Below are 25847 nucleotides of genomic sequence, written 5' to 3' on the forward strand. Positions count from 1 at the left end.
GTCCATAGACTGGTTTGATGCAGCCCTCCATGCCACCCTATCCTGTGCTAACCTTTTCATTTCTACGTAGCTATTGCATCCTACATCTGCTCTAATCTGTTTGTCATATTCATACCTTGGTCTACCCCTACCGTTCTTGCCACCTACACTTCCTTCAAAAACCAACTGAACAAGTCCTGGGTGTCTTAAGATGTGTCCTATCATTCTATCTCTTCTTCTCGTCAAATTTAGCCAAATCGATCTCCTCTCACCAATTCGATTCAGTATCTCTTCATTCGTGATTCGATCTATCCATCTCACCTTCAGCATTCTTCTGTAACACCACATTTCAAAAGCTTCTATTCTCTTTCTTTCTGAGCTAGTTATCGTCCATGTTTCACTTCCATACAATGCCACGCTCCACACAAAAGTCTTCAAAAACATCTTTCTAATTCCGATATCAATGTTTGAAGTGAGCAAATTTCTTTTCTTAAGAAAGCTCTTCCTTGCTTGTGCTAGTCTGCATTTTATGTCCTCCTTACTTCTGCCATCGTTGGTTATTTTACTACCCAAATAACAATATTCATCTACTTCCTTTAAGACTTCGTTTCCTAATCTAATATTCCCTACATCACCTGCCTTCGTTCGACTGCACTCCATTACTTTTGTTTTGGACTTATTTATTTTCATCTTGTACTCCTTACCTAAGACTTCATCCATACCATTCAGCAACTTCTCGAGATCTTCTGCAGTCTCAGATAAAATAACAATATCATCGGCAAATCTCAAGGTTTTGATTTCCTCTCCTTGGACTGTGATTCCCTTTCCAAATTTCTCTTTGATTTCCTTTACTGCCTGTTCTATGTAAACATTGAAAAGGAGAGGGGACAAACTGCAGCCTTGCCTCACTCCTTTCTGGATTGCTGCTTCTTTTTCAAAGCCCTCAATTCTTATCACTGCACACTGATTTTTATACAGGTTGTAGATAATTCTTCGTTCTCGGTATCTGATCCCTATCATCTTCAGAATCATAAATAGCCTGGTCCAATCAACATTATCGAATGCCTTTTCTAGATCTACGAATGCCATGTACGTGGGCTTGTCCTTCTTGATTCGATCCTCTAAGATCAGACGTAAAGTCAGGATTGCTTCACGTGTTCCTACATTTCTTCTGAAGCCAAATTGATCTTCCCCCAACTCAGCTTCAACTTGTTTTCCATTCTTCTGTAAATAATACGTGTTAAAATTTTGCAGGCATGAGATACTAAACTAATAGTGCGGTAGTTTTCACACCTGTCAGCACCGGCTTTCTTGGGAATAGGTATAACAACATTCTGCTGAAAATCGGATGGGACTTCTCCTGTCTCATACATCTTGCACACTAAATGAAATAACCTTACCATGCTGGTTTCTCCTAAGGCAGTCAGTAATTCAGCGGGAATATCATCAATTCCAGGTGCCTTGTTCCTATTTAGGTCACTCACCGCTCTGTCAAACTCTGACCTCAAAATTGGGTCTCCCATTTCATCAGCATCAACAGCCTCTTCATGTTCCAAAACGAAATTATCTACATCGTTACCTTGATACAACTGTTGGATATGCTCCTGCCATCTTTCTGCTTTGTCTTCTTTCCCTAGAAGTGGCTTTCCATCTGAGCTCTTAATATTCATGCACCTAGATTTCTTTTCTCCAAAGGTTTCCTTGATTTTCCTGTATGCAGCATCTACCTTTCCCAGGACCATACAGCCTTCGACATCCTTGCACTTCTCCTTCAGCCATTCTTCCTTAGCTACCTTGCACTTTCTATCCACTTGATTCTTTAATCGCCTGTATTCTTTTCTGCCCTCTTCATTTCTAGCATTCTTGTATTTTCGTCGTTCATCAATCAGGTCTAGTATCTCCTGAGTTATCCACTGATTCTTAGTTGATCTTTTCTTCCTTCCTAACATTTCTTCAGCAGCCCTACTGACTTCATTTTTCATGACTCTCCACTCTTCCTCTACTGTGTTTCCTTCGGCCTTTTCATTTAGTCCTTGTGCAACATGTTCCTTGAAACAATCCATCACACTCTTTTCTTTCAACATGTCTAGATCCCATCTTTTTGCATTCTTTCCTTTCTTCAATTTCTTCAATTTCAGATGGCATTTCATGACCAACAAGTTGTGGTCAGAGTCCACGTCTGCTCCTGGGAAAGTTTTGCAATCCAACACCTGGTTTCTGAATCTCTGCCTAATCATAATGAAGTCTATTTGATACCTTCCAGTGTCTCCAGGTCTCGTCCACGTATACAGCCGTCGTTTGTGGTGTTTGAACCAAGTATTGGCGAGGACTAAATTATGGTCAGTGCAGAATTCAACCAGCCGACTTCCTCTTTCGTTCCTTTGTCCCAATCCAAATTCTCCTACTGTGCTACCTTCTCTTCCTTGGCCTACCACTGCGTTCCAGTCTCCCATCACAATTAGATTCTCGTCACCTTTGACATATTGTATTAAATCTTCTATCTCCTCATATATTCTTTCAATTTCTTCATCATCCGCTGAACTAGTAGGCATATAGACCTGCACTATTGTGGTGGGCATTGGTTTGGTGTCTATCTTGGCGACAATAATTCTTTCACTATGCTGGTCGTAGTAGCTTATCCGCTGCCCTATTTTCTTATTCATTATTAAACCAACTCCTGCATTACCCCTGTTTGATTTCGTGTTGATAATTCGGTAGTCGCCTGACCAAAAATCCTGTTCTTCCTGCCAACGTACTTCACTTATACCAACTACATCTAACTTTAGCCTATCCATCTCCCTTTTCAGATTCTCTAACCTACCACAACGATTCAAACTTCTAACATTCCACGCTCCGACTCGCAGAATGTCAGTATCCATCTTCCTGATGATCGCCCCCTCTCGTGTAGTCCCCACCCGGAGATCCGAATGGGGGACTAGTTTACCTCCGGAATATTTTACCCGGGAGGAAGCCATCATCAGTACATCATTCATACAGAGAGAGCTGCATGTCCTCGGGAGGTGGTTACGGCTGTAGTTTCCCGTTGCTTTCAGCCGTGTAGCAGTATCAACACAGCTAAGCCATGTTGAGTATTATTACAAGGCCGTATCAGTCAATCATCTAGACTGCCGCCCTTGCAACAACCGAAAGGCTGCTACCTCCCTTTCGATGAACCATTCGTTAGTCTGGTCTCTCAACAGATACCCATCCGATATGGTTGCACCTGCGGCTCGGCTATCTGCATCATTGGGACACGCAAGCCTCCCCACCGCGGCAAGGTCACATGGTTCGCAGAGGAGGATTGTCTATACTCACAATTAAATGCCCGAACAAAACCTACGCCCTAGTTAACGCACATGCTCCTACAAACGATAAGAATAAGTCTGATCCAGACGAAGTTGATAATTTCTGGGACCTACTGGATGAAAAATTAAACAAAATCCCCAAACACCATGTCAAGCTTCTTTTGGGTGACTTCAATGCCCAACTAGGTCGTGAACAGAAGTACAAGAAAGTTATAGGAAATTACCCTGCTCACAAAAGAACCAATCCCAACGGCAAAAGACTGGTGTCCATTTGCGAAAATCACAACCTGCAGGTCATGTCGACCCACTTTCGCCATCTACCCAGAAAGCAAATGACTTGGCGTTCTCCCGTCCAAGCTCTCGGAGAGTTCCAAATTGATCATGTTGCAGTCTCCAGGAGAAACAGCCCTCAGAATATGAATGTGAAGGTAAAGAAAGGCGTCAATGTGGCCTCAGATCATTATATGTCTCTTATCAAATTCAAACCAATTCCCGCAAACACAAGGAAGACAACCAAACAGATCACACGCTTCGACAATGATAAACTTCGGCAAAGGGTCGAGGAGTTCAAGGAGAATGCTAGACCAAATGACTGTGACTTTAACAACGCCAAAAGTCTCCTTGTTGAGGCCGCCAAAGAATTTGCAGAAATCAAAAGAAGCAAAAAGCATGCCTGGTGGAATGGTACCTGCGAATCAGTCCTCCAAGAAAGACTCAATGCGTGGGAACAGTACTACTCTACGAAATCAGAAAATGATTGGGAAACCTACAAAACCCAACGTGCCCAAGCAGCTAGGGTGTTCAGAACTGAGAAACGTAAATACGAAAAATCTCTCATTGAAAAGATAGAACAAAACTTTAGGAAGAATGAAAGCAGAGAGTACTACAGAGCCTTCAAACGCAAACTCACTGGCTATAAAGCACCATCTCTATGCTTTGAGCGAAAGGACGGCACACTGGCGACGTCAAATGAAGAAAATTGCAGCATTCTGGCAGATTACTTCAAGAATTTACTTAATTGCTCTAAACCGCAAAGTGCCATTGAGACCAAGGAACCCTTACTCAGGAACCCAGATTCCAGACCACCCGACAGAGATGAAATCAAGCGCCACATTGCCCGTCTCAAAAATAACAAAGCGCCCGGGGAAGACTCAGTAGTAGCAGAACTATGGAAATATGCCCCAGAGGAATCACTTGATATCTTGCAAAAGCAAATAGAAGAAATTTGGAACAAGGAGACCCTACCCGAAGATTGGAAAATCGCTTTGATCCATCCATTACACAAAACAGGCAGCATGAAGAACATCAACAACTACAGAGGAATATCTTTGCTACCCGTGACTTACAAAATTCTATCACTTGCCATCCTGGAGCGTTTGGAAGCACAAGTCGAACATCAAATAGGTGAATACCAAGGAGGGTTCAGAAAAGGTCGCTCAGCAGATGAACAGATCCAAAATCTCAAAACGATCATCCGATATTGTACACTAAGGTCCAAGCTGTATGTGTCTGTCTTTGTGGACTTTCAAGAAAGCGTACGACTCCATTGACCGGGAAGTCCTGCTAAACATCTTAAATGAATTTGGAGTTGATTTGAAACTGCTGGCATTAATTAGAGCCACCCTGACCGATACAAAATCCAAGGTGAAGTTCCACGGATATCTCGCGCATTCCTTTGACATCAAAACAGGAGTCCGACAAGGTGATGGGCTATCCCCGATACTCTTCAACTGTGTTCTTGAAAAGATCATCAGAACCTGGCGGGTGAGATTACAGGAAACCAACTACAGTCCATTTAGAATAGGAAACAAATCCAAGGGGATCGCAACAGACTGCTTTGCATTTGCCGATGATATTGCTGTTCTCTCAAACGACATAGAAACTGCTAGAGCTCAAATTGAAATTTTAAAGGAAATTGCCGAACAAACTGGTTTGCAGATATCGTTTGAGAAAACAGAAGTAATGACTAACATCAAAGAGGCTCCACCAAAACTCCATGCAAAATACGGGGTCATCACCCGAGTAGACAAATTCAAATACCTGGGTGAGATCATCATGAAAAATGGACTGGACAAAGAAGCACTTCAGGAGCGAGTACGCAAACTGGAAATAGCCTACCAAACATCCCGCACAATCTACAACAAAAAATGCCTTTCCCAAAACACCAAGATACGTCACTATGAAACAGTTCTGAAGCCAGTAGTTCTATATGCAGCCGAAACCCTGTCTCTAAATGCCAACAAAGGACTCCTTGAAGAACTGGAGAAAAGAGAACGCAAAATTGTGAGAGGAATCTTGGGATCAAGGTACAGAAATGGAATCCATCAAAAGAGATCCAACAAGGAAGTCTACATCAAAATAGAGAAAATTACCGACACAATCAGAAAAAGACGTGCACGATTTTACGGTCATCTGAAAAGAATGGACGGAAGAATGTTAACTAAAGAAATCTTTCACTTTTTTTATTCAAACCACAAAACCACAATTCCGTGGTTTAGAAATACCAAAGAAGACCTGCAAATGCTACATATCTCAGCTGAAGACGCCCTTAACATAGATCTCTTCCGCAAGAAAATATTGACGAACGGGCTAAACCGAGACGAGCAACCGAAGAGAAGACACGGTGCCCCTTGGACAGAGGAGCGTAAGCAAGCCCACTCACAAAGAATGAGGTAAATTTGGGCTCTAAAGAAGGCCAAGTTCAGTGTCAAATGCAACAAGACTTAACGTGGTCCTTGATGGCCCCAGCGAATTATATAATAATAATAATAATAATAATAATAATAATAATAATAATAATAATAATAATAGAAACATATGTCTTCTGGAGATAGGCTACATGGTGCAGGTCTTTCTAATTGAAGCCGATGGGTGACTTTCACGTCTGCCTGTGATGATGGTGATAATGATGATGGTGATGATGTGGTAGGGAGAGGGTGAGTATGGACACATAGCGTACATCTGTCGAATAACACCAAGAGGCCTGCCTAAGTCTCCATCGGAAGGACGAATCGCAATCAAACGAGTCAAATGCCTTACTCCACAGGGAGACTGCAGAAAAATTATTTAAATAATAGCCATAAAATTTACCTACAAAAGAATTCTGTTTAAATGCTGTATTGTAGAAGGTGTAATCGATTATTGTATTTTACAGTACTAACTTGTTTAGTAGGCAGTTCACTTAAACAAACTGCGTCATTCTGTAATTGAAGATTACTCCTTTGTATATTCCTTTTCGCAGTCGTAATAGTAGACTACACTTGTAACACACAACTAACATAGCCGCTGAGCCATAGATGCAGAAGAAAAGAGTAAAAACGGAAAATTGATCTTGAAATCGCAATTAACTATTACAGTAAAAAAAACTACAGTGGATTACTACACAGATTTACTATGGGACGTTACTGATCGCCAGGGAAGTTTAAATACACCCTTTGTACGATGATCTGAATTGCTGAAAGAAATTTTGACAACTTTTTAACCATTCGGCCAAGAAAATTGTTTTGGCTCTTAAAATAAGGACACAGTATTATCAAGCATGGCCCAAAATTTTCGAAATCAATTAAATAATTAAATAATCAAAGGCTTATAGGAAAAAATCCAATTACATTTCTACACTTCTTCCTTCCAACTCCTAGGCATTTCCTATGCCATCGTCGCCGTAAGACCTATCTGTGTCTGTTCAACGTAAAGACACTAACAAACGAGCGTTAGCCAGGACGTCATCAGACAGCGCAAGCCTGCAGGGGGGATGCCCATTACATGTTTATAAAAACGGTACTCCCGAATACATATGTATATATTATTTCATATATGGATATACACAATTACATGTGTTCAACACGGGGTTTGCATGAAAATGAGCGAAACACCATGCTTCGTAATCACCGTCTACAAGGATAATAAAAAATTACTTTAAAGGTTGCCATAAAATGTGAAGTACAAAATGAAAGGCATTTACATTTTAGGGGATTAACATTCTCAACTTTCCTATGAACAATTATGAAGCAGAATAATGCCGAGGATATGCCGCTTCTATATCGCTTCTATGGCAAAACGTGATGGTTTTATAAACTTAAACAAAAGAGATTACGCTTTTATGTAAGTAGCATCTCCCCAAGTAACCATGCCGATACAAAAGTATACAGTACACAAATACAAATACAAACACACACACACACACACAGACTAACAAATTACTGTGTCAATTCTTATCGCACAGCCTGTGTACGACGGCGAATCAAAAAGTAAGTTACACTACCTCGCCGCGAGAGCACGCCGTGTGTCGTGACCGTGGCCACTGCGGAGCAAGCTACAGTAACTGCTGACACGTCCTATAGGAAGGTTGGTGAGGTATTCTGTCGTGTTGTGTGTGCAGGGGTATGACTACTGGATGTTCACTTCAAATTGGAGGTGCGTGCAACGATTAGATTTCTATGGGCTAAACGGCTCAATTGCACGGATATTCATCGTGAAATCACTGCTGTACATGGTGAACATACAATTTCTCGCCCAGGTATTGTAAAGTGGTGTAAGCAGGACGCACGGATCTCATGAACGAATATCGCGAAGGCAGGCTCGCAACGTCCAGTACCGTTGCAAATGCGACCTTGTGGATGAGATCATTATAGAGAATCGGCGCATAACACTGCTGGAAATTGCCAGCATGCTGAACATTTCGTATGGCAGTGTGTTCTCCATTGTTCACCAGCACCTTGGATTTCGTAAACTGTGTCAAAGATGGATCCCACGTCTGCTCACCGATGTTCATAAGGGACGTTTCCAATCGTCACTTGTATTTTTGCAACGGTATTCTGTGGAGGTCAACGAGTTTCTGCGCCGATTCATCACAGGGGATGAAACGTGGGTCGACCACATCACCCCCGAAACAAAGACAACATCGATGGAATGGGTGCACACCACATCACCACCACGAAAGAAGGCCAAGGTCCAACCTTCAGCACGATGAGAAGGTAAAAGCAGCTGTAGCCAGGTGGTTACACAGCGCAGGAGGTAATTTCTACACATCCCGAATCGAAAAGTTGACTGACCGTTCCGAGAAATATTTGCAGTCTCTTGGGGACTATGTGGAAAAGTGAGCTTGCGTTGTATGTTGGCACCGTGTCGTCTCAAAACTCACGAATCTCAAAACTCACGAGATCCAAAACTCACGAATTCCAGGAAGAGGATTAGTAAGAACAGGTTTCTCGACCTGGACCAGTCTCAAAACTCACAAGCAAGGCAGTTCTTGTTTGAATGGATAAATGTCCACCGTATTAGTCATGGGATAATTGATAATTTTAATAACCGAATAACATCCAGCCGATTATTTAAATAATCGAATGATTTTCAAATATCATTCAGTTATATCGCACAGAATAATCGGATGCGTCATGAGTAATTTTTTTCGGTTTAAGTGTGTTGGGTAGACAATCTATTGGAATAAGCGAATAGATGAACTGTTACTAAAAATAGAAATACTCCTTTTTCTTCAAAATAATCTGCAAGTGTTGAAGCTAAATGAGTGAATTAACTGTTTTGATCTTTAATATCTGCCGCCTTCTGGCTGTATAGTGGAACTAAGCCCCAGTATTACCAACTGACAGTTTCTTTTAACTAGCAGCGGGCAATATACCTACTTTAATTTTATGTCGTCCGGCTGCATGCATAAATTGTTAGCATATTGGCCTTTAGTTCAAGGAGTCCAGGGGTTCCCGAGTTCGCTTTCCGTTCGGGTCGGTGATTTTAACTTTCATTAGTTGATTCCTATGGTTCGGGTACTGGGTTTTCGTGCCGTCTTCGGCATTAGCCTTCATCCTAGGAAGGGCCTCATCCTCACAGACGTGCAGGTCACCTCTACGGTGTCAACTCTAAAGACCTGCACCAGACCACCCGGCAGTCCACACATCATTATTATAAATTTATGTGAATTGTAAAAAATGCAATATATTAGCTTTAAGACAACAACAAAATATTTTAATAATAATAATAATAATAATAATAATACACCTCGGTCTCTTTCATTCACCAGCCATTAAGTTATTTTTCCCCTGGGGCTTGGGGTGGCAGAATAACATCCACAGTATCCCCTGCCTGTCGTAAGGGAAACGTGAGTCCCTCCTGCGGTCATCACAAGCACCTGCTGTCCGGAGTCGTGAATTTTGAGACTCATTAGAATGTTTACTTTAGCTACCAGTTTGTAGTCGTGAGTTTTGATAATATTTGTAACTAATTTTAGCTCGTGAGTTTTGAGACGTGACCGTTGGCACAGCCGTGTTGCCTATGTGTAGGTGGTTTCATAAATGGCCATAAATCGGAAGTGTAACTTACTTTTACTTTTTGATTCGCACTCGTAGCGGAATGTTTGAACTATTACGTAAGTGTTAAGTCTACAGCCTGTTTCACGGCATTCTACCGGGTCAGGAATGGAATGAATGAAAGCCCCATCTAGCGGCGAGGATAGGAATTGTGCCGGCTGCCGAAGCCTGTCGCACTCCTCTGGGGCAATGATTAATGAATGCCTGATGAAATGAAATGATATTGGAGAGTGTTGCTGGAACGAAATATGACAGGGAAAACCGGAGTGCCCAGAGAAAAACCTGTCCCGCGTCCGCATTGTTCAACATAAATCTCACTTGGAGTGACCGGGATTTGAACCACGGAAGCCAGCGATGAGAGGCCGGCGCGCTGCCGCCTGAGCACGGAGGCATTTTTAACTGTTACGTGTAGATCGAAAACAGGTAACTGGAGTCTGTCATTGATAGGCGTGCAGGACCCTCGATCAACAACGTGGGGTTGAACAAGCTTGCAGAGGGGAATGACTCGCTGCGCTTACATACGGCGGGCAAGGTTTGACACCCGTGAATAAAGGTACCGAATAATCTCATCCTGCCTTTGCTATCGAGACCTAGTGTTTACAGCGAACTATGTCTTCTGGTATAGACTAGAACAAATGTGTTACTTAACTTTTCCTGCCTCAGAATCATGCTTGACTTCGACAATATGAAAGCAATTGAGGTATGAGCGATGCTAGTAGTACCATTCCCTATGCAGCTTGTCCCTGTTTTGAATGGTGTGAAAATGTCCTCCATACGGTCGTTTGGTGCGTGCATTTCAGACAGCTTGGCAGACTGAAATGTAATAACACTACTACTTCTGGCTTGGTGAGGAAAGCAACGGGAAAATGTATCACTCCTCATTTATCTTGAACGCCCCTTCAGTGACGTCTATGCCATCTATAATAACTCAGTGGGGAACTGATGAGGACAATAATAATGTTATTGGCTTTACGTCCCACTAACTACTTTAACGGTTTTTGGAGACGCCGAGGTGCCGGAACTTTGTCTCGCAGGAGTTCTTTTGCGTGCTAGAAAATCTGTCGACACTAGGCTGATGTATTTGAGCACCTTCAAATACTACCGGACTGAGCCAGGATCGAACCTGCCATGAGAGAACGACAGCGCCTCAACCGTCTCAACCAATCAGCCTCGTTGTTGAGGATCCAGTCAGCCTTCGGAACGAGTACCTAACATAGGTTGCATAATAATCTCACGGTGGTTCATCCAGGAGAAGGAAAACTCTGTTGATTTTGAGAGGAGTTGTATGGTGTTTTCTTAATATGGAGTCAAAAACTTAAATTCTTGAATAATCAATCGTGCAATACAAAATCATGCCGTTCAATAAAAATGTTTAAATGGATCAAATTTTAACAACCCCTCACCCCTCCCATTGTTGCAGTGATCATCATCATCATCATCATCATCATCATCTGTTTACCCTCCATGTTCGGCTTTTCCCTCGGACACAGCGAGGGATCCCACTTCTACCGCCTCAAGGGCAGTGTCCTGGAGCTTCAGACTCTTGGTCGGGGATACAACTGGGGAGAATGACCAGTACCTCGCCCAGGCGGCCTCACCTGCTATGCTGAACAGGGGCCTTGTGGAGGGATGGGAAGATTGGAAGGGATAGGCAAGGAAGAGGGAAGGAAGCGGCCGTGGCCTTATGTTAGGTACCATCCCGGCATTCGCCTGGAGGAGAAGTGGGGAAACCACGGAAAACCACTTCCAGGATGGCTGAGGTGGGAATCGAACCCACCTCTACTCAGTTGACCTCCCGAGGCTGAGTGGACCCCGTTCCAGCCCTCATACCACTTTTCAAATTTCGTGGCAGAGCCGGGAATCGAACCCGGGCCTCCGGGGGTGGCAGCTAATCACGCTAACCACTACACCACAGAGGCGGACTGTTGCAGTGATAATAAACGTTTCTTGAAATGTGATTTCGTTGGGTATTAAACCCCTTCAGTACCTCAGCATCCGTACGCTTGCAGGTCTTCGTATCGATGTACCTAGGTTGTCGATTTCACATCCTTGGTTTCAACTGTTCATTGAGATGACAACATAATAGATGTTGTAACCGGCAATATAATTCGTAACTTGAGCAAATGAGTAGCTTTTGATAACTGTAGGCCATCTGAAACTTAGAATATATTGTGAATATTAATTAGTAAGAAACTTATCCCGACAATTCTTTTCTTACTAAAGTTTGTCCCTTCGTCTTCCTCTGTATTCCAAGCCCCGATAAAACACTCGCACCAACTTTGGAAGATGAATAGCGCATGCGAAGGGAAGTAGTTGGGTAAAGTTGAGAGGCTTCTTCAGATGAGATTGCACTTTGATGGAACAAAGCTTGTCGGCTACAAACTAACGTTCTTGTCACGTTTACCTTCTCTCAAAGAAAATGTATTCTGGCTTGTTAATCTTTGAGCTAACAACTTTGAGAAGATTTTGCTTTGAATGTCACCTGCTTCTGTAAATTCAAAGTGTGTAACTTAACCTGCTTTCAGGCCCGCTCCAAACAGGAGTACTTCTGCAGCACAAAGGAAATAGCGATGTTTAACTTGCTGCGATTATGCAGAATTTAACTTGAACTTTATAATTAGTTCTGTATACCAAGGATTATGGAAAACCGATGCAATTGATGTCTTCAGGCTCTACTAAATTTTGTTTGTGATTATACGTCTAAAAATTGAAACTGACAGCAGACAAGATTTATTTTAATGTCGAAACATTTCTTAGCAGAAAAAGTAGGGGGTCCCCATACGAAAAACGTAAAATTAAGCAATTTCCTCAATTGAGCTGAAAGTTGAAGGGCTAAAGGGCCCGCGGAGGTTTCAAATTGTGAGTCTTGAGTAGCTCTATCAAACTTAAACAATCGAAAATCACTTCCGGCCTAAATGCAATTCGGAGAAACAGCCTAAAGTCGCTTGTTCTTTTACTAGTTTTCTTTCTAATTCAAATCTTAGCCAAATTAGCTTATTTACATAATTGTTTCTGTAATGTGTTCCTGGATTCAATACCTTCAGGCAATTCTTGATTTTGCAAAAAAATCTGTTGTATACAAGGAACTTGGTATACAGTAACACAACATAAAGTTTATTGCTTCAATAGTTTTATACAGTATTTACAGGAAATATAATGAAACTTGTCTTGAAGCTTGATTGTTTGCACTCAGTTAATGCTGTTATTAAATGATAGACTGAAAGTCTGTGGCACAAATATATATTTACAAAGAGAGAGTCATATATACACATTCACCTATCTTGAGGAGATAGTCTATTCCATTGGGAAATGTCCTTGAATAGTCGAAAACTATCTGCTGTGGGATAACAAGCGTAACTTGTAGAGAGAGTCGCGTTAGTATAATGCTAGTATTTGCAAGGAACTTGCATCAATATGTTAATTCGCAGGATGCTAAGATAGTCGTCAGAGCACTGGTGAGGATTTGAGAGTGTAGCAGAATGCTTGACTCGGGGCTCGACGTGGCTACGGGAATCAGGGAAGATGAGGCAATGTCCAGAGGTGAGACCTCACAACCAGCAATCAGTCCACCTGTTCAAGACACATTTTTAAGAGGAATGCCTCTGTGTTTGGCTTGCGGTGTGGTCTGGTCGTTGGACACTGGGGTAGTCCTCGGTAAGACGAGGAACGTCGCACCTTATATAGCGCTGGCTGACGTCACCGACGAGCATGCCAGGCGCAGTGCAGTCCTCTCGTAGGCTCTGGAAACATCGGTGATGCGGCGGGTTGCGGAGCTTGTAGGCGCGGAACTGAGCGCGGAGGACACACACAACAATATCCACACCGAATGTAGTTATAAGCACTTAGGTGAAACAATGCATTGACTAAAAGTTAGCGCCCGTAGTGGTAGAAAAAGCCAAACTGCCTATCTAATCGACCGGATAACGATGATTAAGAAAAGATTGTCATGTTTAGGAATAAATAAATATCATCTCGTACTTTATTATATTTTATTTACCTTAATTCGTCGCTCATATCCCTAAGATGTTTTAAACACTTGAGTTGCTTGCCTAAAGAGCTAGAATTGTGATTTCTTAAATTATAAATTGCTTTACGTCGCACCAAGACAGGTAGGAGTTATGGCGACGATAGGAGAGGAACGGGCTAGGAGCGGGAAGGAAGCGGCCGTGGCCTTAATTAAGGTACAGCCCCAGCATTTGCAATGTGTGAAAATGGGAAACCACGGAAAACTATCTTTAGGGCTACCGACAGTGGGGTTCGAACCCACTGTCTCCCGGGTGCAAGCTCACAGCTGCGCGCCCATAACCGCACGGCCAACTCTCCCATTGACTGACAAGAGTTCTACTTCAAATATTTGTGCTGCGGATAGTTTACTTTGACGAATCCAAGTAAATCGTCAAATAGAAATGTGATGGTTATTTCAATCACAACCGACTTATTCAGGAAGCAGATAGGTTCGAATTTCTAATCTACTCGTATGACCTCATCTACTGTGTGATGATATTTTGATTTGTCCCAATTTATACTGCTTGCAAAGTGCCTGGTAGAGTGGTTCAGACGTTGAAGCGCTGGTCTTCTGACCCTACCTTGGCAGGTTCGATCGTGGCTCAGTTCGGTAGTATTTCAAGGTGCTCAAATATGTCGCCCTCGTATCGGTAGATTTACTGCCGCGTAAAAGACAAAATTCCTGCACGTCGGCGTTTTACTACCAGATGGTAGAGAGACTGGATAAGTGAAACCAATTTTATTATTCGAACAATGATATGTTGCTAAACACGATCTTTTCACGTAAGGTAATGCAATAGGTAAGAACACGCGCAGCGGTACAGCGGCTTGCTTCTGTACGCTGTAAATCACTCCAGTCGCAAGGGCAAGTAACCTGTTGTGACAAACACAACACACTTGGACGAAGGTCAACGTTGTAAAATGAATCACATCATGCACACAAACTGGTTATATAACGTGATGTTTACAAACACTCGCTGTGTGACATAGACAGATACACCAGTGTCATTATTGTTTGACGGTCACCCGTGTACAGTGAGCACGTATCTATTTACAAACAATAACCGTGCATCTGACGTAAAGCAAAATGGAAAACATTGATTGTTATACTTTTGGATAATAACAGAACATTGACATCTGTACCATATTACAGTAAATAAACTTCCTTACATCCCTCATATTTCCGGTATAACTTTGCCTTACACCCTGCATTGCCAGTTTTAATTAATTTTGTCGAGTAAACACCGAATGCATCATCAGAAATATTTTAAATGCCGATGCCGAACGATATAGAGTGCCCAGTGGAATAATGTTTCTCTAAGAAATACGGCATCCCAATTACAAAGCGATAACTGTACAAAAGAGTTAAGAAAAAGAATTATTTAGTTTCATTGACAGGAAGTACTTGTATTCGTTAACCAATTCATGAGGTACATTTTAATCCAGAATTTAACTCTATCGACAACATACCAGTCATCATCATACAGGCATGAATGCAGTTGAAACAGTGGCAAGCAATGGCTTCGATCGATCTTAATCTATGCGTAGAAGGAAGCAGTGCTTATCCCTGTGCCCGGCCGACTTTAACTTCAGCAATTAACCTGGTACTGATTATGATGATGCTTGTTGTTTAAAGGGGCCTAACATCGAAGGTCATCGGCCCAAAACCTGGTACTCTCAGGTCTATGTGCCTCTTCCGAAGTACAACGCTTACTTCTAAATATGTCGACTCCTGATGGTGAATCGAACCCACATCCTCCCGATTGGTCCGAGCACACCTTTACCGTCTCGGATAGCCCATCTGTGTAACGGACGAACACAATAAGCCACACTGAGTAATTCTCGGATTTATTTTCCAAGTAAAGTACAGCCAATTTAAGATATACATTACCGAGCTCGATAGCTGCAGTCGCTTACGTGCGGCCAGTATCCAGTAATCGGGAGATAGTGGGTTCGAGTCACACTGTCGGCAGCCTTGAATATGGTTTTCCGTGGTTTCCCATTTTCACACCAGGCAAATGCCGGGGCTGTACCATAATTAAGGCCACGGCAGCTTCCTTCCAATTCCTAGGCCTTTCCTATCCCATCGTCGCCGTAAGACCTATCTGTGTCAGTGCGACGTAAAGCAAATAGCAATATATACATTGAAAGACTAATGTAACTGCTTGAAAATGGATCACCTCTGAACTTATTTAAGAAAATCTCAGTGACTGGATACATTCACCACACCGGACTAAGTCGTCACTAATATTGACAATATAGTTGCTGTTATCATAGAGACAAGTCCTCCACAATGTATGATACCGATTTGTTTTTCCAACTGTGCAGGCCTTTCAGATTTATACTACCATCCATCACACTCTTTTGAGTGTACTAGTACTTATGTCTTTAGTGTTTCTTCATCTTCTCTAATCCTTTCTTTACAATGTTATTCTTTCAGCATTAAACATAACACTAAATATTATTCAAGTAGTAATTCTGATCATCTATAATTTGACTTATATAAAATATTACTGTGATTTTTTTTTTGCTAGTTGTTTTACGTCGCACGACCACGGAAAACCATTTTCAGGGCTGCCGACAGTGAGGTTCGAAACTACTATCTCCCGAATACTGGATACTGGGTGATCTCTTTAAAATAATGTATACTAATTTAACGTCTTCAAATAAATATATTTCAATATATATATCACTTACTAATTAGGGGGTTTAAGTCTACAAACAGTAAATGAAGTGAAGGATCCAGGAATATAATTCGAGAGTGAACTAATATTTAAGGTGAGATGAAAACCTAAAAGTTAATAATTTTCAACTTCCCGATTAATTCGGCGTGATCTATTGTTAAGGAACTCGACCTAGAAATAATATTGATGAAAGTGAATTGGACGTTCCAAGATTTCTTTACTTCTGGAATGCTTCTATTAAAATTCCTGTATTTTGTCCGACTCGTTGGCTGAACGGTCAGCGTACTGGCCTTCGGTTCAGAGGGTCCCGGGTTCGATTCCCGGCCGGGTCGGGGATTTTAACCTTAGTATAATTGGTTAATTCCAATGGCACGGGGGCTGGGTGTATGTGTTGTCTTCATCATCATTTCATCCTCATCACGACGCGCAGGTCGCCTACGGGAGTCAAATAGAAAGACCTGCACCTGGCGTGCCGACCCCGTCCTGGGATATCCCGGCACTAAAAGCCATACGACATTTCATTACTTTATTTTCGAAACCTATCTATAAATAAGACTGTGGTTTCTGCGCATGCGTAAATAAAGCTTCATTCCTTACGTTATATCATTCCCATAACAAATATGGCTTTGTCTGGTGCAACACCTCGTTTGCAATTCAAACTTTCGTCGAATGACCAATGAGCATTCAAAATGTTTTTAACATTTGACATTTTCAACTAAATAGTTGTAAACTTAACACAAAGATGCATAAACCTCAAAACAGTTTTTCAGGAGAGTGTATTAAATATTCGATTACTTCCAATTAATCAGAAAAGATCAATGCAAAGAGACTTGATGTAAATATGTGAATAGAAATGGGTATAAAAGAAAGATTCATGACGGAAAGTAACATTTTTATTTAATTTTAATCAAATATGATTAGAAAATGTAAAATAATTGAAGAGCACATACATAGTTTTCTTTATTTATTACTGTTTTTGTTAACGCAGATAAACAAAATCAGTTAATTTCTGTAAATTCTCCCAATGTAAATGATTAATGCTGCATACACGATCCGTTGTTGTTTCTTTTCTGAAAACCAAGAAAACATATAAAGGGGAAATTAGTGAGGCCAAATTAGATTTTTTTGGCGTTATACAGAGCTCCAAATATGCAATACGCATTTCATAAATTGAAAACCACGTTAGTGTTGTCTTAGATTCTTGGTGTTCTAAAGAACAGGTCCATACGCAGTAATGACGACGAAACTATTCTACATTTCAAACTGAACAACCTAGAAATTCACAATGAAATATTTCCGATTTGAAAATTCTAATTTCTTGAAATGCTTATACAAAATATTACTTTTAGGTTTTTATCTCACCTTAAATATTAGTTCACTCTCGAATTATATTCCTAGATCCTTCACTTCATTTACTGTTCGTAGACTTAAACCCCCTAATTAGTAAGTGAAATATATTGAAATATATTTATGCTAAAGAGATCATAGTAATATTTTGTATAAGCATTTCAAGAAATTAGAATTTTCAAATCGGAAATATTTCATTGTGAATTTGTGTATTTCAAAAATTCCTCTAAGAACGATTATGTACTGTATGAATATGTCATGTTCGATGAGCTAGTTCTAGAAAAATGATCAAGCAAACAAATATCTGCCCACGTTAATTCTTCTTTCACGAACTACGCTCTGTCTACAAGAATTCGTAAAATTGACTCGTCGGATTTCAAATCGTCGTACAGCTCACTCTGTGAAATAGTGATACAAAATCTAACATTACAGGGGTAGTTGGATTTTATGAAAGGCAGATTTTTATGTATTTATTTTATTTTTGCTAGTGGTTTAACATCGCGTTAACACATTTAATTTAAACAAGGTTTTCCGTGGTTTACCATTTTCACACCAGGCGTTTCGCTTACGACTCCTAGCCCTTTACGATCCCATCGTCACCATAAGACCTATCTGTGTCGTTGCGACATAAAGCAAATTGTAAAAAAAAAAAAAAAAAAAAAAAAAAAACAATCGGCGACGAAAGAATGAGTAAGGGTTAGGATTGAAAAGAATCAGCCGTCGCCTTAAATAACGCACAACACAAGCATTTGCATGGCGTGAAAAGGCAAACAATGCAAAACCATCTTCAGGGCGGCCGAGAATGGGATTCAAACCCACCATCTCCCGAATGCGAGCTCACAGATATGCAACCACAACTTTTTTAAATAGAAAATATCCCATGCCGCACTCTACAGGTTGTATCTAAATTCCTATGACTTGGGCTCGGAAGTTGAGGAAAATCCTTTCTTTCTTCGAGTTTCCGAAGACGAAGCCGAACATAATACCTGTTCATTCTGGGTCATTGTAAGCCGGAAAATGGTGGGGTTTATTTGTCCTTCATTGCCTTTTTCGGCGTTTATTGGCTTATTTGTCCTTTTCTAGCCTTTGTTTTAACGCCTTGTTTACAAATTCACCTCCTATCGACCACAATTTTACTGCCGGTTCTCAATTTGAATCATCGCCCCTTCAACATATTTTCTCTAGAAATATATATATATGATCCATATCTGAAAAGAGATAAAATTAAATGAAACATGCAGGGATATCAAATTATGTGCAAGTGAAATATTGAAAGGAGAAAATTTTGATGTGAGTATTTTTGAAGAGGAAGATCCCACTTGCTGCAAATATGTGGAGGGAAGTTTCTCGATGTTTAGCAACGTGCTGTCTGGAAAAACCTAAGAACCTGGAGATGGTTATTGTGATTTATTTCAAAGCCAACTGAATTAAGGTTTCCGAATTCCAATTTCTGTAACCCCAGTGTGGTTAAGCCAAATATGATGCCAGTTATACTAATTTCAATTTCTTTCTCCACGATGTCCATTACGGGGCTCGCTGAATTTATTCTAGGTGGAAAAAATAATTCATTCCAAATTTTTCAAGAATTTTTAACATATACGGAATTCCTTTCTTTAAATTATGTTAATCTAACAACATATGTCTGAAAGAAGAAGTATTTCACTCGTATATTTTTTGCACTGTGTTGCATACCAACAGAATTTTGCATTTTTTAATATTATATTCCTTCATTAAATAGGTAATTAAACACGGAAATTATGAATGAATTTGGATCACATTTTTATGTCCTTTATTGCCAGCTTTTAGGTTATTTTCTGGATGTTTTAGGTCTTTTATACGTCATTTTAGGCAATCTATAGGCTAGCTCTTCAACTTCCAAGCCCTACCTATCACACACTTTGAGGGCTTGTAGGGGAGGGGGGGGGGGGGCAGGAGATACCATTTTGATTAGGAACACATGACTGGAAACATCCCCTAGTGAACCTCTTCAGTGGCACACTCGATAACTTCACAGGCTTGACCATAACATGACCGCCCAAGAAATTCTCGTTTAGCTGCAGTATTCATTTGACGATCGCCTGAGCGGTTATTGCAATCTCTGTGGAAAATGTTTTCCAGCACATTTCAACACATAGCAGAAGCGTATATAGCTGCATTAATTAAATATTTCGCCTAAAATATGAAGTCCATGAAAGATGACCGTATTGGTAATGGCATTCGTCGAACCCAAGTAGTCATGGAACCGAATTCCTAGACTTGCTATTTAGTCATTTCCCCGTCATGCCGTAACGAACATGGAGACAAGAATAATTGAGCTGAACCTATATTTTCTACTTGTATATCTAAACTTTGATAAAAACGGTCTTCTTTCTTTCTTTCTTTCTTTCTTTCTTTCTTTCTTTCTTTCTTTATTTATTTCTTTCTTTCTTTCTTTCTTTCTTTCTTTCTTTCTTTCTTAATCTGTTTACCCTCCAGGGTTGGTTTTCCCTCGGACTCAGCGAGGGATATCACCTCTACCGCCTCAAGTGCAGTGTTCTGGTGAGCGAGACTTTGGGTCGGGGTGATACATCTGGGTTGGAGGACAAGTACCTCACCCAGGCGGCCTCACCTGCTATACTGAACGGGGCCCTTGTGGGGGGAGGGGGATGGGAAGATTGAAGGGATAGACAAGGAAGAGGGAAGGAAGCATCCGCGGCCTTAAGTTAGGTACCATCCAGGCATTTGCCTGGAGAAGTGTGAAACCACGGAAAATCACTTCGAGGATGGCTGACGTGGAAATCGAACAACCCTCTACTCAGTTGACTTCCCGAGATTGAGTGGACCCCGTTGCAGCCCTCATAACCACTTTTCAAATGTTATGGCAGAGCCGGGAATCGAACACGGGCTTCCGGGAGTGGCAGTTAATCACACTAACCACTACACCACAGAGGCGGACTAAAAGCGAAGTATGAGTAAAAAATTTGATGTGTACATAAAAATCTGTTTTTTTATAGATAAAATGGCTATAGCATTTTTGCTATATATATATATTTTTTTTTTTGCTAATTGCTTTACGTCGCACCGACACAGATAGGTCTTATGGCGACGATGGGACAGGAAAGGGCTAGGAGTGGGAAGGAAGCGGCCGTGGCCTTAATTAAGGTACAGCCCCAGCATTTGCCTGGTGTGAAAATTGGGAAACCACGGAAAACCATATTCAGGGCTGCCGACAGTGGGGTTCGAACCTACTATCTCCCGAATGCTGGATACTGGCCGCACTTAAGCGACTGCAGCTATCGAGCTCGGTAATAGCATTTTTTGAATGTATTGTCACTTTTCATTAAAAAGTCTAAAATTCCTGTAGACTTTAGTTATGACGGCAGCCATGCGATGTATGGGTAGCGTGTCTGCATCTTACGTTGAGGTCCCGAGTTCTATTCGCTGTCAGGTCAGGCATTTTTACCTGGATCTAGGGACTGGATTGAGGTCTACTCAGCCTACGTGAATACAATTGAGGAGCTATCTGGCGGTGAGATGGCGGCCCCGGTCAAGAATAACGGCCGAGATAATTCGTCGTGCTGACCACACGACACCTCATCATTTGCAGGCCTTTGGGCTGAGCAGTGGTCGCTTGGTACGCCACGACCCTCCGGGGCTTTTGCGCCATGGCGAGTGCGGGGGGTGAAGGGTATTAATGACATTGCTGGTATATAAGGGACCGTAGAATGATTTATCAGCAATTGTCTTAAACAAGTTTTACAACACTTCCTTTGTGGTGCGAAGTTACGAGCTCACGAATAGCAAGTGTTTTCTCTCGTAGTAAAAGGAATAACTATACCGTATGTTTCACATTTCCAGCGCGTTAAGTATCCCCCGTCTTCTATTCTCCCAGTTCTAAACTTAATGCTGCTGTCAAACGCGTTATGCAGTCGTTTCGATAATACGGTCGTTTACACATGCAGAATAGCGTAAACCATAGTCACATGTCGGAACGTTCCTACGTTTGCTGTCAATACAAAGATGGTAAGGGGACAATGCGCAACTTGCACACGAGAACGCAAAAATAAACAGACTTGTTATTTTTGTCGCCGGGATGTTAACGAATGAGATCGCTGCAGGAGGTTCGTACAGTGTAACTAGCAGTTCAATGGACCTTTCAAGAAACAAATTTATAGCCCATTTCCCGTGTATATGATTAGGCGTATTTAACATTTTCGCAAGGTTCAGTTTATACTATACTTATGGCTTTGGATGAAATGAAACTGCCTTACTACACTTCTTTCCTGAAGCCATCATGTCATCTTCTTCTTTTCCTGCCGCTTTTTCCCACACCTGTGAGAACTGCGTCGCACATGTGGATTTGGCCCTGTTTTTACGGCCGGATGCCCTTCCTGACGCCAACCCTCTATGGAGGGATGTAAGCACTATTGCGTGTTTCTGTGGTGGTTGGTAGTGTAGTATGTTGTCTGAATATGCTGAGGAGAGTGTTGGGATGGACATATACACCCAGTCCCCGAGCCAGAAGAATTAATCAGAAGCGATTAAAATCCCCGACCCGGCCGGGAATCGAACGCGGGACCCTCTGAACCGAAGGCCAGTACGCTGACCATTCAGCCAACGAGTCGGACCATCATGTCATCGTCTCCTAATAAATAATGAATGACCATTGGGCTAATAGGGCCCATATAGATTAGGGATGGCCTGCAACTTGACTGCGCACTTAAAATCACCTAGCTGTAAATCACATAGAGTGGGTTCGAACCCGGCTGTTTGTAGCCGTGAAGGTAATTTTTTAATGTTATTTCCTTTTACGTCCCATTAACTACTGCACTTTAACGGAATTTTGTCCCGCAGGAGTTCTTTTACGTGCCAGTAAATCTACCGGCACGAGGCTGACGTACTGTATTACAGTAGATGAACCACTCAGACCGGCAAGGTGAATTTTTAACAGGAGATTTAGCTGTGTCGGCCCCGGGGTGTAGGGGTAGCGTTCCTGCCTCTTCCCCGGAGGCCCCGGTTTCGATTCCTGGCCAGGTAGGGAATTTTACCTGCATCTGAGGGCTGGTTCGAGGTCCACTTAGCCTACGTGATTAGAACTGAGGAGCTATCAATCAAGCAATCAATCAATACTGATCTGCATTTAGGGCAGTCGCCCAGGTGGCAGATTCAATATCTATTGTTTTCCTAGCCTTTTCCTAAAAGACTTCAAAGAAATTGGAAATTTATTGAATGTCTCCCTTGGTAAGTTATTCCAATCCCTAACTCCCCTTCCTATAAATGAATATTTGCCCCAGTTTGTCCTCTTGAATTCCAACTTTATCTTCATATTGTGATCTTTCCTATTTTTATAAACGCCACTCAAACTTATCCGTCTACTAATGTCATTCCACGCCATCTCTCCGCTGACAGCTCGGAACATGCCACTTACTCGAGCAGCTCTTCTTCTTTCTCTCAATTCTTCCCAACCCAAACTTTGCAACATTTTTGTAACGCTACTCTTTTGTCGGAAATAACCCAGAACAAATCGAGCTGCGTTTCTTTGGATTTTTTCCAATTCTTGAATCAGGTAATCCTGGTGAGGGTCCCATACACTGGAACCATACTCTAGTTGGGGTCTTACCAGAGACTTATATGCCCTCTCCTTTACATCCTTACTACAAACCCTAAACACCCTCATAACCATGTGCAGAGATCTGTACCCTTTATTTACAATCCCATTTATGTGAGTACCCCAATGAAGGTCTTTCCTTATATTAACACCTAGATACTTACAATGATCCCCAACAGGAACTTTCACCCCATCAACGCAGTAATTAAAATTGAGAGGACTTTTTCTATTTGTGAAACTCACAACCTGACTTTTAATCTGACGGTGAGAGAGCGGCCCCGGTCCAGAAAGCCAAGAATAACGGTCGAGTGGCTTCGTCGTGCTGACCACACGGCACCTCGTAATCTGCAGGCCTTCAGGCTCAGCAGCGGTCGCTTGGTAGGCCAAGGCCCTTCAGGACTGTAGTACTTTGGGGTGGGGGAGGATATAGCTGTACCTTCATTAAGGCCATGGACGCTTCCTTCCGAATCCTAGCCATCCCAATCCCAATTCTAGGCGTAAAACAAATAATAAAACAGTGAAAATACTGTTGTTACCGGGTACTCGGGTACTCAAGCATTATCCGACGCGTTCGAGTAACAGCCCGGAAGACCCGAGTAATAAGAAGCGGTACCTGTATTACCTGGCTTCCTTTCCACCAGGACTTCTCAAACGCCCAAAATCACACGCGTGCAAACCGAAGCGCAGATGTCCTGTACACAGTGCATCGGTACCACCCGGCTTGTCGCGGACCAGCGCGCCGTCTCGGGGCGACTCGGCTAAGTTCGGCTCAACTCGGCTCGGATTTGGAGCGCTACGGAGCAAGTGAGGAAGAAGGAGACAGCGGAGCGAGCGAGACAGGCGTAGGGAAAGAGAGAGACAGCGCTATTGCTCCAAATCGAGGAGTGGGGATCTGCACTCTGGTCAGCCAAGCGAAGTCGTCTTTTGCACCGTGCACCGCGCAATGATTTGGTGCGTGCACCTGAGAGGCCCTGCTTTACACTCATAAGCCTATTCTTGATCGAGCGAATTGGCGTGCAGTTATAATCGCGTGACTGTGAGCTTGCATTCCAGAGATGGAGAGTTCGAATCGCGTCGTCACGCGTCGGCAGCACTAAAGATGGTTTTCCGTGGTTTAATATTTTCACACCTGTGGCGAGGTAGAACACAACACGTTTCGGAGTGGATGGTACCTCATGAATCCTATATATCAGCTCAGCTGCGCAACTTAGAGGTCACTTAATCATTTGAGGAGTGGTATAGGAAGATTTAGCGATAACCTCAAGAGGTGGGGCTATTTAGAAAAACAGACAGAACTTTGTGATTGCGGAAAAATACAAACTAACCCACACATGTATAACTGTCAAATATCCCCTTTCCAATGTGCACTTCAAGAATTAATAATAATAATAATAATAATAATAATAATAATAATAATAATAATAATAATAATAATAATAATAATAATAATAATAATGGCTTCAAGTCCAACTAACTACTTTCACGTTTTTCGGAGACGTCCAGGTGCCACAATTTAGTCCCGCAGTAGTTCTTTTACCAGCCAGTAAATTTACGGAAACGGGGTTGACGTATTTGAGCACCTTCAAATTCAACCGGACTGAGACAGGCTGCCATATTGGAGTCAGAAAGCCAGCGGCTTAACCGCCTAAGCCACTCAGCCCGGTTACACTTCAAGACCTGTTCAAGAAACCAAAGAGGGTTTTTCTGTCGCTGTTTATTGGATGGACTCAGCGTGTCAGCACGAATTATATCTATAAAGTGACGTGTATTTAGTGTAACTGTTAGGGCCTATGTGTATTTATGTGTATTTTGTCTGGTTATTATTATTATTATTATTATTATTATTATTATTATTATTATTATTATTATTATTATTATTATCATTATTATTATTATTATTATTATTATTATTATTATTATTATTATTATTATTATTATTATTATTATAAAACTGAGTAAAGGAGGTGGAAGGAATCGACTGTGGCCTATGAATAGGAACTGTCCCGGAATTTACTTGGAAGTGAAAATGGAAAACTACAGAAAACCATTTTTAGGACAGCCGACGGTGGAATTGGAGACCACTCGTCTCCCGAATTCAAGATAAAAGTGGTGGAGCAGAGATGCAGTCTCGCAGGAGGGAAGGGAAATCGCTGGAGATACACGCTAACAATCTATCATCCGGTACGTTAACACATAATTTTACAAGAGAAAAGTATTTTAAAATAAAATTTTCCTCATTTAAAAAAAATCGTTTTACAAGAAAATCCCTACGTACGATTTGAGGTTAATCCACAAACCCGTTCCTACATCATTAAAAAAAAAGGAGACCTTAAAGTCCTTATGTATAGGAACAAATCCCTGGTACGTAGCGTCATTCTAATTTTCCCTGTGATAAAGGAATAGTATCGTATGGAGTTGAAATATGGACATTAAGATAAAGAAACTAAGTATTTGGAAAGTTTTGAAATGTGGTTGTGGAGAAGAATGGAAAAAGTGAAGTGGACAGATAAAGTGAGAAATGATGAAGTGGTAAGAAACGAAGAGACACCTGATGAAAACGATAAGGACGAAGAAAATATCTTGGTTAGGTGACATACTACGTAGAAATTGTCTTCAGCAGAGG

The sequence above is a fragment of the Anabrus simplex genome, chromosome 1 (assembly GCF_040414725.1).
Source record: "Anabrus simplex isolate iqAnaSimp1 chromosome 1, ASM4041472v1, whole genome shotgun sequence".
Lineage (NCBI taxonomy): Eukaryota > Metazoa > Arthropoda > Insecta > Orthoptera > Tettigoniidae > Anabrus > Anabrus simplex.